Below are 14,842 nucleotides of genomic sequence, written 5' to 3' on the forward strand. Positions count from 1 at the left end.
CCTCCATGGCCAGTTTTTATACACATTAGTTTCTTTCAATTAAGCCTAATATGCCACTGGAAAGGCTCTCTTCTTCATTAGTTGGTGTGCGTTTCAGGAAAGGTAAGCTAGTTTTAGTATTACCCGAAGGAAACAGATTCTCAGAATGTCCCTTTGAAGGGAACTTGGAGTACGTGAGTCCTTGACGATTACTCTGTACAGTATGAACGAATCACCTTTACTTCACCATCTATCCCGTAGTCATTCAGTCTTTGCCTAAACACATTCACTGATGAGGAACTTACTCCCTCATAAAGTAACCCCCCATTCTACATGTTTAATTGTCAAAAGTTTACTTTTGCTTAGCTAAAAATAGACCTCTTTTAAATTTCATCTGTTGGTTCTAATTCTGTAGTCTAGAGCCATATAGAAATAACATCCAATGAAATGTTTATATCCTAGAAATTAAGGATGTTAAGTTTTGAGAAAATGAATGCATTAATTTCAAAACCCAATATTTACAATTTGGTGTTTTGGATAATTGAAACCACTAATGCCTTCAAAAAACTTAAGCATTTAGATAATATACAAAAAAGCAGTAATAGAATTATATGTGATAGCAATCATATGGAGAAATACACATACATGGTAAAAAATCTACATAAGAAGAAGGATGAACATGGGGCTCCATCAGGGTAGTTAGAGAGACTGAAACCAGGTAAGACTATCATATAAATATAACATTCAAGAGTAATTAGAAATATTAGATATCACTAACATGTAATTATTTTATTTTACGGGTTCACCCATAAAATTTATTCCACTCTGAAACAAAGAAACAGTTGCATATCCAGTGAGTCTCAGCACGTGGCAGAGTTTGAACTACAATCCAGGGCTGAAAAGCTTCATATAAAAGGGAACTTAGGTAAAAGGGACATGCTTTATCAAAGACGTTATGTAATTATGTAAAAAAGTGCAGAGAACAATAATTTACCCAACTTAGGGAGAGAGCATAATGTAGCTTGTAGCAACAAGAGAGAGTGTTAGGTAAAGAGTGTTGAGGTTGATATCCTTGATGCCCCCAAACAAGATTTCATATTTGTTGTTAAAGATTATTAAGAACTTTGTATGCAAAAGAAGTTAACACCTTAAAATATGCTGCTATAACATATTTTATGTAAGCCTCTTGATAACCACAAAGAAAATACTTACAGAACACAAAAGAAAAAGAGAAAGGAATCAAAATCTATCATTAAAAAACAAAAGAAACACAAAGGAAGACAGTAAAAGTGAAAAAGAGAAACAAAGAATTACAAGACAAACAGAAAACAGTAAAAAATGGCAATAGTAAGTTCTTCCCTATTTATAATTTAAATGTAGATGGAATGAACTCCCCAATAAAAAGAGTGGCTGAATGAATAAACAACAAGATCCAACTGTATGTTGTCTGCAAGGAACTCTTCGTAGTTTCAAGGACACACATAAGATGAAAGTAAGGGAATGGAAGAAGATATTCCATGCAAATAGTAACCATATGAAAGCAGGAGTGGTTATATTTATTGAGAGTAGACTTTAAGTCAAAAACTTTCTCTAGAGATCAGGAAGGTCATTACATAACAATGAAAGGCTCAATTCAAAAGGAGATATAACAACTGTAAATATACATGCACCCAACTTTACAGTACATAAATATATAAAGCAAATATTGACAGATATGAAAGGAGAACTTGACAGCAATACAATAATAGCAGGAGATTCCAGTACCCCACTTTCAATAATAGATAGTACATTCAGACAGAAAATCAATAAAGAAACAGTAGACTTGAACAACATTATGGACAACATGGATCTAATAGTCCTATACAGAATGTTCTACCAGACAATGAAAGAAAACACATTTCTTTTCAAGTGCACACTGAACATTCTCTGGGATAGATCACGTGTTAGGTAGCAAAACAAGTCTTAACAAATTTAAGAAGATTTTTTCCATCCACAGTGGAATGAAACTAGAAATCAATAGCAGTAGGAAAATAGAAATAACTCATGCAGAGGTAGGAACTAAAGAACACACTATTGAACAACTATTGGGTTAAAAAGAAAACCAAAAGAGAATTTAAAAAATGTCTCAAGACAAATGAAAATGAAAACACAACTTACCAAAACTTTTGGAATGTAGCAAAAGCAGTACTAAGAGGGTATTTTAGAGTGCTGAATGCCTACATTAAAAAAAGAGGAAAAATCTCAAACAATTTACCTTCCTGCTTAAAGAATTACAAAAAGAAGAACAAACTAAATTTAAAGTTAGCAGAAGAAAGGGAATAATAAAAATCAGAAGAGAAATCAAATAAAGAACAGAAAAACAGTAGGAAAAAAGTCAACAAAATTGAGAGTTGGTTTTTTTAAAAGATAAAATCGACAAAGCCCTAGCTAGGCTAAGAAAAAAAAGAGAAGACTCAAATAAAATAAGAAATGAAGAGGAGATATTACAAAGGTTGCCTCCAAAATAAAAAGGATTATAAGAGGCCATTATGAATAATTGTATGACAACAAATTGGATAACCTAAAAGAAATTGAGTAGTAGGCATTCATTTCCTAGAAATGTACAACCTACCAAGACTGAATCAAGAAAAAAATAGAAAGCCTGCGCAGACCTATAACAAATAAGGAGATTGAAAAAGTAATCAAAAACGTTTCAAACAAGAAAAAGTCTGGGAGCAGATGTCTTCATGGCTAAATTCTGCCTAAAGAATTAATACCAATAACAAAGAGAAATTAATAATGGTACTTCTTAAACTCTTCCCAAAAATAGAAATAGAGGGATTACTTCCAAACTCACTTGATAAGACTGGCATCACCCTGATACCAAAGCTAGGCAAAGCCACCACAAGAAAACTATAGGTCAATATTTTTGATGAACATCAGTGCAAAAATCTTCAATAAAATATTAGCAAACTGAATTCACCAGCACATGAAAAATATTATACACTATGACCAAGTGGGATTTATCCCTGTGATGTGAATTTGGCTTAATATATGCAAATCAATTAATGTGATACACAATATTAACAAAATAAAAGATTAAAAGCACATGATCATCTCAAAAGATGCATAAAAAAAACATTTAACCAAGTTCAACATCCATTTGTGATAAAAATGCTCATCAAAATAGGTTTAGAAAGAACTTAACCTCAACACAACAAAGACCATTTATGAAAAGTCCACATGTAACATCATAATCAATGGGGAAAAACTGAAAGCTTCTCCTCTAATATACACAAAAAAACAAGTATAACCACTCTTGCCACTTATTCAACAAAATACTTGAAGCACTAGCAAGGGCCATCGGCGAAGAGGAAGAAGAAGAAGAAGAAGGAGAAGGAGGAGGAGGAGGAGGAGGAGGAGAAGGAGAAGGAGAAGGAGAAGGAGAAGGAGAAGAAAGTGAAAAGGCATCCAAATCAGAAAGGAAGAAGTAAGATTATCTGTTTGCAGGTAACATGATTCTGTGTGTAGAAAACCCTAAAGACTACACACACACGCGCACACATGTGCACACAAATTGGAATAAATGAATTCAATAAAGTTGCAGGATACAAAAGCAACATACAAAAAAATCCGTTATATTTCTTTACATCAGTAATGATCTATGTGAAAAGGAAATTGATAAACAATCCCATTTATGGCAGTATCAAAAAGAATAAAGTACGTGGGAATAAATTTAACCAAGGAGGTGAAATCTGTCCATTGAAAATATAAGACATTGTTGAAAACATTGAAGAACACACAAATAAAGGGGAAGATAGCCTGTGTTCATGGATTGAGAGAATTAATATTGTTAAAATGTGCATATAACTCAAGCTATATACAGATTCAGCACAATTTCTTTCAAAATTCCAATGGAATTTTTTCACAGAAATAGAAAAATCAACTCTAACATTTATATGGAATCACAAGACACTGTGAATAGTCAAAGCAATCTTAGGAAACAAAGTTGCAGGCATTACATTTCCTGATTTGAAATTGTTATACAAAGTTATAATAATCAGAATAATTGTACTGGCATAAAAACAGATCTATAGACTAATGCAGCAAAATAGCCCAGAAATAAACCCAAGTATATACAGTCAGCTAATTTTTGGCAAAGACATCAAGAATATACAATGAGGAAAGGATAGTCATTTCAATAAAAGGTGTTGGGAAAACTAGATATCCACATGCAAAAAATGAAATTAATCCCTTATCTTATACTATATACAAAAATCAACTCAAAATGGATTAGAGACTTACATGTAAAGACCTGAAAGTGTAAAACTCCTAGAGGAAAACATAGAGAAAGAACTCCTTGATGGTGGCCTTGTCAATGATTCTTTGGATATGACCCCAAAAGCTATGGCAACAAAACCAAAAATAAGAGTGGGACTACATCAAACTTAAAAGCTTTTGTACAACAAAGGAAACAAAGTGAAAAAGCAACCTATGGATGTGAGAAACCCTTTGCAAACCTTATATCTAATAATGGGTTAATATCCAAAATATATGAAGAATTAATACAATTCAATAGCAAAAAAATTACCTGATTAAAAATTGACAAAGGACCTGAATAAACATTTTTCCACAGAAGACACACAAATGGCCACCTGACATATGGGAATGTGTTCAACATCACTAACCATCATGGAAATGCAAGTCAAAATAACAATGGTGTTGGCCAGATTTTGGAGAAATTGGAACCTCTGTATATTGTTGGTGGGGATGTAAATTGGTATAGCTATTATGAAAAAAAGTATAGAGGTTCCTCAAAAAATTCAAAATACAACTATCATATGATCCAGCCATACATTTCTGGGTATATATTGAAAGAAAATGAAATCACTGGTTTGAGATATCTGCACTCCCATGTTCATTGCAGCATTATCCACAATAACAAGATATAGAAATAGCCTAGTGTCTGTTAACAGATGAGGGGATAAACAAAATGTGGTATATACATACAATGATATATTATTTAGTCAAAAAAACGAGAAACTGGAGAGAAGTATGCTGTGCAAAATAAGCCAAATACAGAAAGAAAAATACTATATGATTTCACTTATATGTGGAATGTGGAAAATAGTCTAATTTACAGAGGCAGAGAATATAATGTTGGTTACCAGAGGTGGGGAGGTGGGGAAAGATGTAGGTATTGTTCAAAGACTTCAAAGTTGCAGTTATATAGGATGAATACGTTCTAAAAATCTAATGTACAGCATTATGACTACAGTTTTTTTTAAGCTTTATTAATTTATTTTAGAGAGAGGAAGAAAGAGTGAGTAGGGAGAGGGGCAGAAGATGCGGGAGAGACTCTCAAGTAAGCTCCCTGCTGAGCACGGAGCCCGATGTGGGGCTCCATCTCACAGCCCTGAGACCATGATCTGAGCCAAAATCAAGAGTTGGACACTTAACTGAGCCACCCAGGTGCCCGATGACTTTAGTTAATAATACTGTAGTGTAGAGTGAAAATTTGCTAAGAGAGTAGATTACAGGTGCTCTCACCACACAAACAAAATAATTGGTAACTATGTGAGGAGATGGATATGCTAATTAGCTTGATTACAGTTATCATTTCCCTATGTATGTGTATATCAAATCATCATGTTGTGCATTTTAAATATACACATTTATTTATTTTATTTTTTTAAAATTTTTTTATTATATTATGTTAGTCACCATACAGTACATCCGTGGTTTCTGATGCAAAGTTTGATGATTCATTAGTTGCATATAACACCCAGTGCACCATGCAATATGCGCCCTCCTTACTACCCATCACCTATCTATCTATCCCATTCCCCCACCCCCCTCCCCTCTAAAGCCCTCAGTTTGTTTCTCAGAGTCCATATTCTGTCATGCTTCATTCCCCCTTCTGATTACCCCCCCTTTCTTTATCCCTTTCTTCCCCTACCGATCATCCTAGTTCTTATGTTCCATAGATGAGAGAAATCATATGATAATTGTCTTTCTCTGCTTGACTTATTTCACTTAGCATTATCTCCTCCAGTGCTGTCCATGTTGCAGCGAATGTTGAGAACTCGTTCTTTCTGATAGCTGAGTAATATTCCATTGTATACATGGACCACAACTTCTTAATCCAGTCACCTGTTGAAGGGCATCTCAGTTCCTTCCACGATTTAGCTATTGTGGACAATGCTGCTATGAACATTGGGGTGCATATGGCCCTTCTCTTCACTACATCTGTAAATATACACAATTTTTCTTTTTAAAAAGGATTAGTTGAATTCTCCAGAGTCTCTACTCCTCTGTCTGGGCTATAATCCCCATTATTAGCAGAACTTTGCCCTCTGCTGTTCTATCAGCATTTAACTACTCACACCAAGAGGGCTGCTTAGAACTGGAGCAAAGGACAGATACCCAATTCCATTCAAAGGAACAGAAATCCTCTTTTTTGAAATTTTTAAATTTAAATTCAAATTAACATATAATGTATTATTAGTTTCAGAGTTAGAGGTCAGTGATTCATCAGTCTTATATAACGCCCAGTGCTCATTACATCACGTGCCCTTCTTAATGTCCACCACCCAGTTACCCTATACCCCAGCCACCTCCTCTCCAGCAATCCTCAGATTGTTTCCTATGATTAAGTCTTTTATGGTTTTTCTCCCTCTCTGATTTCATCTTGTTTTATTTTTTCCTCTCTTCTTCTATGATCCTCTGTTTTGTTTCTCAAATTCCACATATCAGTGAGATCATACGATAATTGTCTTTCTCTGATTGACTTATTTCATTTAGTATAATACCCTCTAGGTCCATCCACGTCATTGCAAATGGCAATATTTCATTCTTTCTGATGGCTGAATAGTAGTCCATTATAGATNGTCCATTATAGATAGATTGATAGATAGATAGATGATAGATAGATGATAGATAGATAGATAGATAGATAGATAGATAGATAGATAGATGCCACATCTTTTTAAACTATTCATCTGTTGTTGGACATCTGGGCTCTTTCCATAGTTTGGCTATTGTGGACATNAGTAGTCCATTATAGATAGATAGATAGATGATAGATAGATAGATGATAGATAGATGATAGATAGATAGATAGATAGATAGATAGATAGATAGATAGATACCACATCTTTTTAAACTATTCATCTGTTGTTGGACATCTGGGCTCTTTCCATAGTTTGGCTATTGTGGACATTGCTGCTATAAACATTGGGGTGCAGGTGCCCCTTCAGATCACTACATTTGTATCTTTTGGGTAGATACCTGGTAGTGCAATTGCTGGGTCATATGATAGCTCTATTATCAACTTTTTGAGGAACCTCCATAGTGTTTTCCAGAGTGGCTGCACCAGCTTGTATTCCCACCAACAGTATAAGAGGGTTCCCCTTTTTCCACATCCTCACCAACATCTGTCATTTCCTGACTTGTTAATTTTAGCCATTCTGACTGGTGTGAGGTGGTATATCATTGTGGTTTTGATTTGTATTTTCCTGATGCTGCGTGATGTTGAGCATTTTCTCACATGTCTGTTGGCCATTTGTATATCTTCTTTGGAGAAATGTCTGTTCATGTCTTCTACCCATTTCTTGATTGGATTATTTGTTTTTGGGTGTTGAGTTTGATAAGTTCTTATAGATTTTGGATACTAACTCTTTATCTGATATGTCACTTGCAAATATCTTCTCCCATTCCATAGGTTGCCTTTTAGTTTTGTTGATTGTTTCCATTGCTGTGCAAAGCTTTTTATCTTGATTAAGTCCCAATAGTTATTTTTGCCTTTGTTTCCCTTGTCTTTGGAGATGTGTCTAGCAAGAGGTCGCTATGGCCGAGGTCACAGAGGTTTCTGCCTATGTTCTCTAGGATTTTGATGGATTCCTGTCTCACATTGAGGTCTTTCATCCATTTTGAGTCTGTTTTTGTGTATGGTGTGAGAGAGTGGTCAAGTTTCATTCTTTTGCATGTAGCTGTCCAATTTTCCCAGCACCATTTATTGAAGAGACTGTCTTTTTTCCACCGGATGTTTTTTCCTGCTTTATCAAAGATTAGTTGCCCAAAGAGCCGAGGGTCCATNTACAGTTGAGGGTCCATTTCTGAGCTTTTCTTCTGTTCCATTGATCTATGTGTCTGTTTTTGTGCCAGTAACATACTGTCTTGATGATTACAGCTTTGTAATAGAGCTTGAAGTCCAGAATTGTGATGCCATCAGTTTTGGTTTTCTTTTTCAACATTCCTTTGGCTATTCAGGGTCTTTTCTGGTTCAATACAAATTTTAGGATTATATGTTCCAGTTCTGTGAAAAGAGTTGATGGTATTTTGATAAGAATTGCTTTGAATGTGTAGATTGCTCTTGGTAGCATAGACATTTTAACAATATTTGTTCTTCCAATCCATGAGCATGGAACATTTTCCCATTTCTTTGTGTTTTCCTCAATTTCTTTCATGAGTGTTCTATAGTTTTCTGAGTATAGATCCTTTGCCTCTTTGGTTAGGTCTGTTCCCAGGTAGCTTATGGTTTTTGGTGCAATTATAAATGGGATTGACTCCTTAATTTCTCTTTCTTCTGTCTCATTGTTAGTATATAGAAATGCAACTGATTTCTGGGACAGAAATCATCTTAACCCTTTTAATGCTAGAAATGGGGTTGCAAGTGCAGATGACCTGTAGAGGCCAGACAGAGAAAATATAGCTGGCTTCTGCATTGCACTGGAAAGTGACAGTGTTCAGCTCTAGTCAGTCACTGCCATGCGTGAATGTATATTCAGTGTTACCAGGTATTCCAGCTTTTCAGAAAAGATAGGAATCTTGATTTTTATGTGACTTGTCCAGATGATTCAAAGTTGACAACACATTTTGAAGACAAAAACCAAAAAAAAAACCCCCAAACACTGTGTAAAGCCAAACACAGTATGTCTGTGGGCTGGATTTAGCATGTGATTAGCAAGTTTGTGNTCATTTTGAAGACAAAAACCAAAAAAAAAAAACCCCAAACACTGTGTAAAGCCAAACACAGTATGTCTGTGGGCTGGATTTAGCATGTGATTAGCAAGTTTGTGACACATGATATAAAGGACACAAGGAGGCAATTTCCTAGATACACAAGAACAGGAAACCAAACTATAGTTTTGCCAATGGGGATTGAAACTGGAAAGTTACAAACTAAGGATACTCTTTCTTTTATGGAGTCAAATGATCTATTATCCACATATCAGCTCTGTTCCCCAGTGTTGCATTGCAAACTTGATATTTTTTCTGTTTACTAATAACTTCTTCGATCTCATATGACTTTGGTTTGTAATTATGCCTACTCTGGCCTTAAGTTGTCACTTCATGGACATGGGATGTGTTTCCATTTACCTAAATCCTCTTTAATTTCTTTCAGCAATGTTTTATAGTTTTCATTTTGCAAGTCTTGCATCTCCTTGTTTAAATGTATTCCTAAGTATTTTGTTCTTTTTCATGTTATTTAAGTGGAGTTGTTTTCTTATTTCCCCTTTGGATTTTTCATTGCTACTATATAGAGATATGACTGATTTTTGTGCATTGATCTTGTGTCCTGAAACTTTGCTGAATTTGTTTATTAGGTCTAATAGGTTTTTGGTAGATTCTTTAGAATTTCCTATATATAAGATCATGTCATCTGTGAATGGAGATAATTTAACTTCCTCCTTTCCAATTTGGATGCCTTTTATTTATTTTTCATGCCTAATTACTCTGGCTAGAACTTCCAGTACTGTGTTGAATAGATGTAATGAAAACGGGCATCCTTGTCTTGTTCCTGATCTTAGGGAAGAAAGCTTTCAGTCTTTCACCATTGAGTATGATGCTATATGTGGAGTTTTCCTAAATGCCTTCTATCAGGTTGAGGAAGTTCTCTTCTATTCCTAGTTTGTTGAGTGTTTTATAATAAAAGCATGTTGTATTGCTCAAAGGGGTGATTAATATTGCAAGAGGAAGGTTTGTCTTATAGATGTTTTGCTCTGACACTCAATGATGGGGGTGCCACTTTTTCTCTCTCCTCCAGTTTTTAAAAGTCACAGGACCTGAAGTAAAAGCACCTCCCTCTGCCCCAGTTCTACCAAGGGATAAACAAGATGTACCATAGGGAGAAGTACAGAGAAATAATTAAATCAGTGAATTATGGGGGAGGAGGAAAAAAAGGAGAAAAGGAGGGAGAACAAAAATGAGGTCTCCCTTCCCTGATGACTGACAGAAGTGGGGTGGATTTAGCATGATAGACAGCTGTATTGGAATTATAAATAGTGTTTTGTACCATCATCTGGACTCTATATTTAAGCTCGATCATCTAAAAAGCAAGGTTTAGCCCTTCCATGAATTAGTTACATAACTCGGAGTTTATAATTGGTTCTGGAGAGGCGGGCAAAAATTTATAGTCACATGGTACATAGTGCTACCATTTGCCCTCCTACCTAATTTATTGATAACNAAAGGTTTAGCCCTTCCATGAATTAGTTACATAACTCGGAGTTTCTAATTGGTTCTGGAAAGGCGGGCAAAAATTTATAGTCACATGGTACATAGTGCTACCATTTGCCCTCCTACCTAATTTATTGATAACTTAGTAAGCCTGCCTATGTCAAGTTGCAGAAGCCTATTGGAAATCCAAATATAGGCAACTGGCATTCATAAAAGATATCAAAGCTGAAAATATAAAATTGAGATTCATCACTATATTGTTAGCTGTTACTTTGCAACCTCAGTAACTTACCAGGTTTAATCTGAAACTGGTCCCTGTACATAAAAAATCAAAGAAAGAGGCACACCCCTCCAGATTGGTAGGTGTCAGATTTAGTAAGCAAGGAAACTTGCATATGAGGCTTGTTTTAGGCGGCTGCAAGATGAGTAGTTCTCTGCACCTGCCTGCCAGAATATTAAAGTTCATATAGAAGCCTTAACTGGGTTTAATCACGTATACCATCCAGATGGTCTCAAAATCACATTACTGTCTCAAGGGTATGTCCTTGGGCAGCTTCTAGCATGGGGGAAGCAAATAGAGCACAATTCCAAGGACAGGGAAGATGAGGAACTTCTGATTTCCTGGGCCTGGCTCATAGGTAAACCAGTAGTCAAGTCCTCTCAATGACCTCTTCTGACAATAGCATAAATTCATAGACTAGATGATATTACCAAGGAGGTGAGTGAAAGAGAAGAAAGAAATCTAAGGATTAAATCCTGGGGCACTCCAATATTAAGGAGGAACCAGCAAATAAAACAGAAAAGGGGTGACTAGTGAGTTGAGATAAAAACCAAAAGTGTAGTGGTCTGGAAATGAAGGGAAGAAACTTTTAAGGAGGAGTAAGTGATTAACTTTCTCATAAGCTGCTGGTCGTTTAAGATGACAAGTAAGAATTGATTTTAGGATTTAGCAACATAGAATCATTGATAACTTTGACGAAGAACGCTGTCACTGGAATGGTATGAGTGAAAGTCCAACTGAATGATGGTGTATTAATTTCCTAAAATCCTAGGGGTGTCATAACAAACTGGGTGGTTTAAAACAACAGAAATGCATCCTTTTACAGTTCTGGAGGCTAGAAGTTTGAAATCTAAGTGTTGGTTAAAGCTTAATCCTTCTGGATGTTCTGAGGGAGAATCTGTTCCCTGCGTGTCTCCCAGCTCTCAGTGATTACTGGCTGTGCTTGGTGTTCTTGGCTTGTAGGCACACCACTTCAATCTCTGTCTCTGTCTTCTCATGCTGTTGTCCCTGTGTCTTCTGCCATTTTACCATTGTTCATCTGCCTCTGTGTTTCTTCTCTCATTCCTATAAGGATGTAAGTCATATTGGATTAGGGCCAATCATTACATCTATAAAAATCCTTTTTCCAAATAAGGTCACTATCACAGGTACCAAGGGTGAGGACTTCAGCGTATCTTTTGGGGGAATGCAGTTGAACTCATAACAAGTGAATTCAACAAAGTATAGGAAGATGAGAATCTGAAACATTAATTGGCCAATACTTTCACAAATAGGAATAGAGAGGCAAATGGGACCAGGAGAGTCTTTGTTGTTGTTATTCACTTGTTTTTTATTTTTGTTTTTAGGATGCTAAAAGTAACACTTAAATGTTGATGGAAAGGATCTGGTAAAGTGAGAAACCAGTGACACAGAAAAGAGAGGGAGAGGAAAAGAAAGAGGGAGAAAGAGAGGGAGAGAATTGCTAGATCAATATCCTTGAGTAAGTGAGAAAGGATGGGGTTTAGTGAATAAGTAGAGACGTTAACGTTAGCTAGGCATGTGAACAATTCATCCATAGCAATGGGATGGAAAGCTGAGTAAAATAGCATTATTGCTGGTAGGTGGGTACATTTGGTATTAGAAACTTGTGAAAGGTCTCCTCTCTTCTCATTTCCCAGTGATATTCTCTGAGGTGCAACATTGTGAATTCACTAACAATTTTAGTATTTCCCTAGAATTAGATTTTTTTGTATTAGCTATCTATTGCTGTATAACGTTTTTTTTTTCTTCACAATTTCTGTGGGTTAGGGTTCTCACAAGGCTTAAATCAAGGTGTTGGGCCCGGCTTGCCCTGGGAAAAGATGTACTTGGTAATATTTGGCAGGATCCCATCTTTGGTGGGTTATTGGACTGGCAGTCTCAGTTTCTCACAGGCTGTTGGCTGGAGCCTGCCTACTGTTCCTTGCCATTTGCTGCATCAAAACCTATAAGCCAAGGAGACAATAGTGAGAGTCTGCTGGCAAGATAAAAGTTACAGTCTTTTTTGACTCACCCATGGGAATGACATCCTATCACCTTTGCTCTTTTCTATTTGTTGGAAGCACCCACAAGGGCACACATACCTGGGGGCTGTCTTAAAAGTCTGCCTACATGGTTGCATTTCTTTCTTAATCTTCCCCCTCACCTATGTCATCCCTTTCTGCCTAGTTTTGGGTAATGGCCCGGTTTGTCTACAAGCTCTAAGTCCTGTTAACTCTCATAAACACTGGTAATGGTATTTCTTTATTCTGTTGGTGGGCAGATAGGGCAAAGCAGAAAATGTGCTTGGAAACAACCTGATCAACCCAGCAATGTACTATTTAGATTTGTTAAAGTGCTACCAAAGTCTTCAATTAGCCAAATGAGGGAGATTTCCTTATGTAGTCTCTTCTACATTTTATTTTTCCTCAAATCCTATCAATTCTATTGAATTTCTACACAAAAGTGAAGAAACATGTTTTAAAAATGGGATTTTCTTCCACTGGCTGACCTTGTGCCTTTTCACAAGCTAAGTTAAATAGATAGGAGGGTTAATTTTCCTTTTGCAGATAAGGAGTTTGTCACAGCAGTTTCCAGGAGAAATAATGTGATTTGACTACAGAAAAACTCATTCTAATCAGTCAAACAGTATCTTTGAACACATCAGGACTGAGCCTCAGTGAGTTCTTAAGAACTCTGTTTCCTGCAACTGCTTTTTGTCCTCCAGAGAAAAGATTTTGCTTATCATTCATTTTCATTTTCCATTATCTAAACATTAATGGTCTGTTTTTGCTTTCTTTTCCTCATGCTGATAAGTAATTCAAATAGAAAGTTATTTATTGCATGTGTGGAGAAAAATATGAACAAAATGTCAGGAAGCTTTTATCTTTTACAAATACTACCCCGTGAGGGAAATCTGTCCTTAAACCTCAATGGTTCATTGATTATAAAAGTAGTCTCTAGTTTCTTTCAGGTTAAGCATACTGAAAATAATCTTTTTTTTTTTTTTGCTTGAATGTTCTCAATGGAATTCATCTTTTCTCTCATCTCCTCTTTTTCCAAAAAAAAAAAAAGAAAAGAAAAGATTCTATTTATTTATTTGAGAACAAGAGTGAGAGAGCACAAGTGAGGGAGTGGGTAAAGGGAGAGGAAGAAGCAGACTCCCTGATGAGCAGGGAGCCAGACGTGGGGCTCGATCTCAGGACCCCAAGATCATCCCCAAGTTTATGACCTGAGCTGAAGGCGGACATTTTACTAACTGAGCCACTTAGGCGCCCCCCCCATCTCCTCTTAAATAGTGTCTTCACAATAGAAATTTTCACAGAAATGTAAATATTGTGTGTGTGTCTATCTATTATCTATCTATCTATCTATCTATCTATCTATCTATCTATCTATGCTCGAATTTTAGCGCTTCTATTAATTAGATTAAAAAGCAAAGCCTTTTAGGTACATTTTCTTAGGCTAGTTTTCTATAGTCAGAACTGTGGACCATGTAACTATTTAAAAGCTCTGTAAAGAATAATGATGTAGTAATTCTGAGGAGACTGCCATAGAAAATAAAATAAAGGGAATCTCTAATCACATATACCAGTCCAGATAGTCACCAGGCTCTAGCACTTAATGTGGGATCATGTTCAAGGAAAATGAGGTATACTAAAGGTGACAACTAATGACACCATTAGTTTTTGCTCTTTCCATGTTTATGACCTACATTTAAAAGTCTAACTCACGGAAGCCATGAATACTATCCCTTAAGAAAAAGGTAGTCTGGTAACTGTGCATTAGTTATATTTGCCTTTTAAAAAAATTATCTAGAAGTACCAACTAAACTAAGAGTCAGGACCCTGGATGGTTTGATTTTATTTTTATTTATTTATTTTTGCCTCTGCTCTCAGCTCTATCACTTATGATTTCTGTGATAGGAAAAGTTGCTTAATTGCTTTGAGCGTTGTTTTCATCGTTTGATGCTGTATGATAGATTCTGATAAGATGGGAAAGAGCTCTGGAGTTGTAAACCAGTGGGTTCTTAGGTATGGGACTGATGGAGAGATGTTGGTAGTGGACGATGATGTAGTTGCTCAGCATGCACCTGCTACGTGGAAAGTAAGTCAATTTCTTTAGGAGAAAGCAAGTCACATGAAC

This window comes from Ailuropoda melanoleuca, chromosome X, assembly GCF_002007445.2.
Source record: "Ailuropoda melanoleuca isolate Jingjing chromosome X, ASM200744v2, whole genome shotgun sequence".
In the NCBI taxonomy this organism is placed as follows: domain Eukaryota; kingdom Metazoa; phylum Chordata; class Mammalia; order Carnivora; family Ursidae; genus Ailuropoda; species Ailuropoda melanoleuca.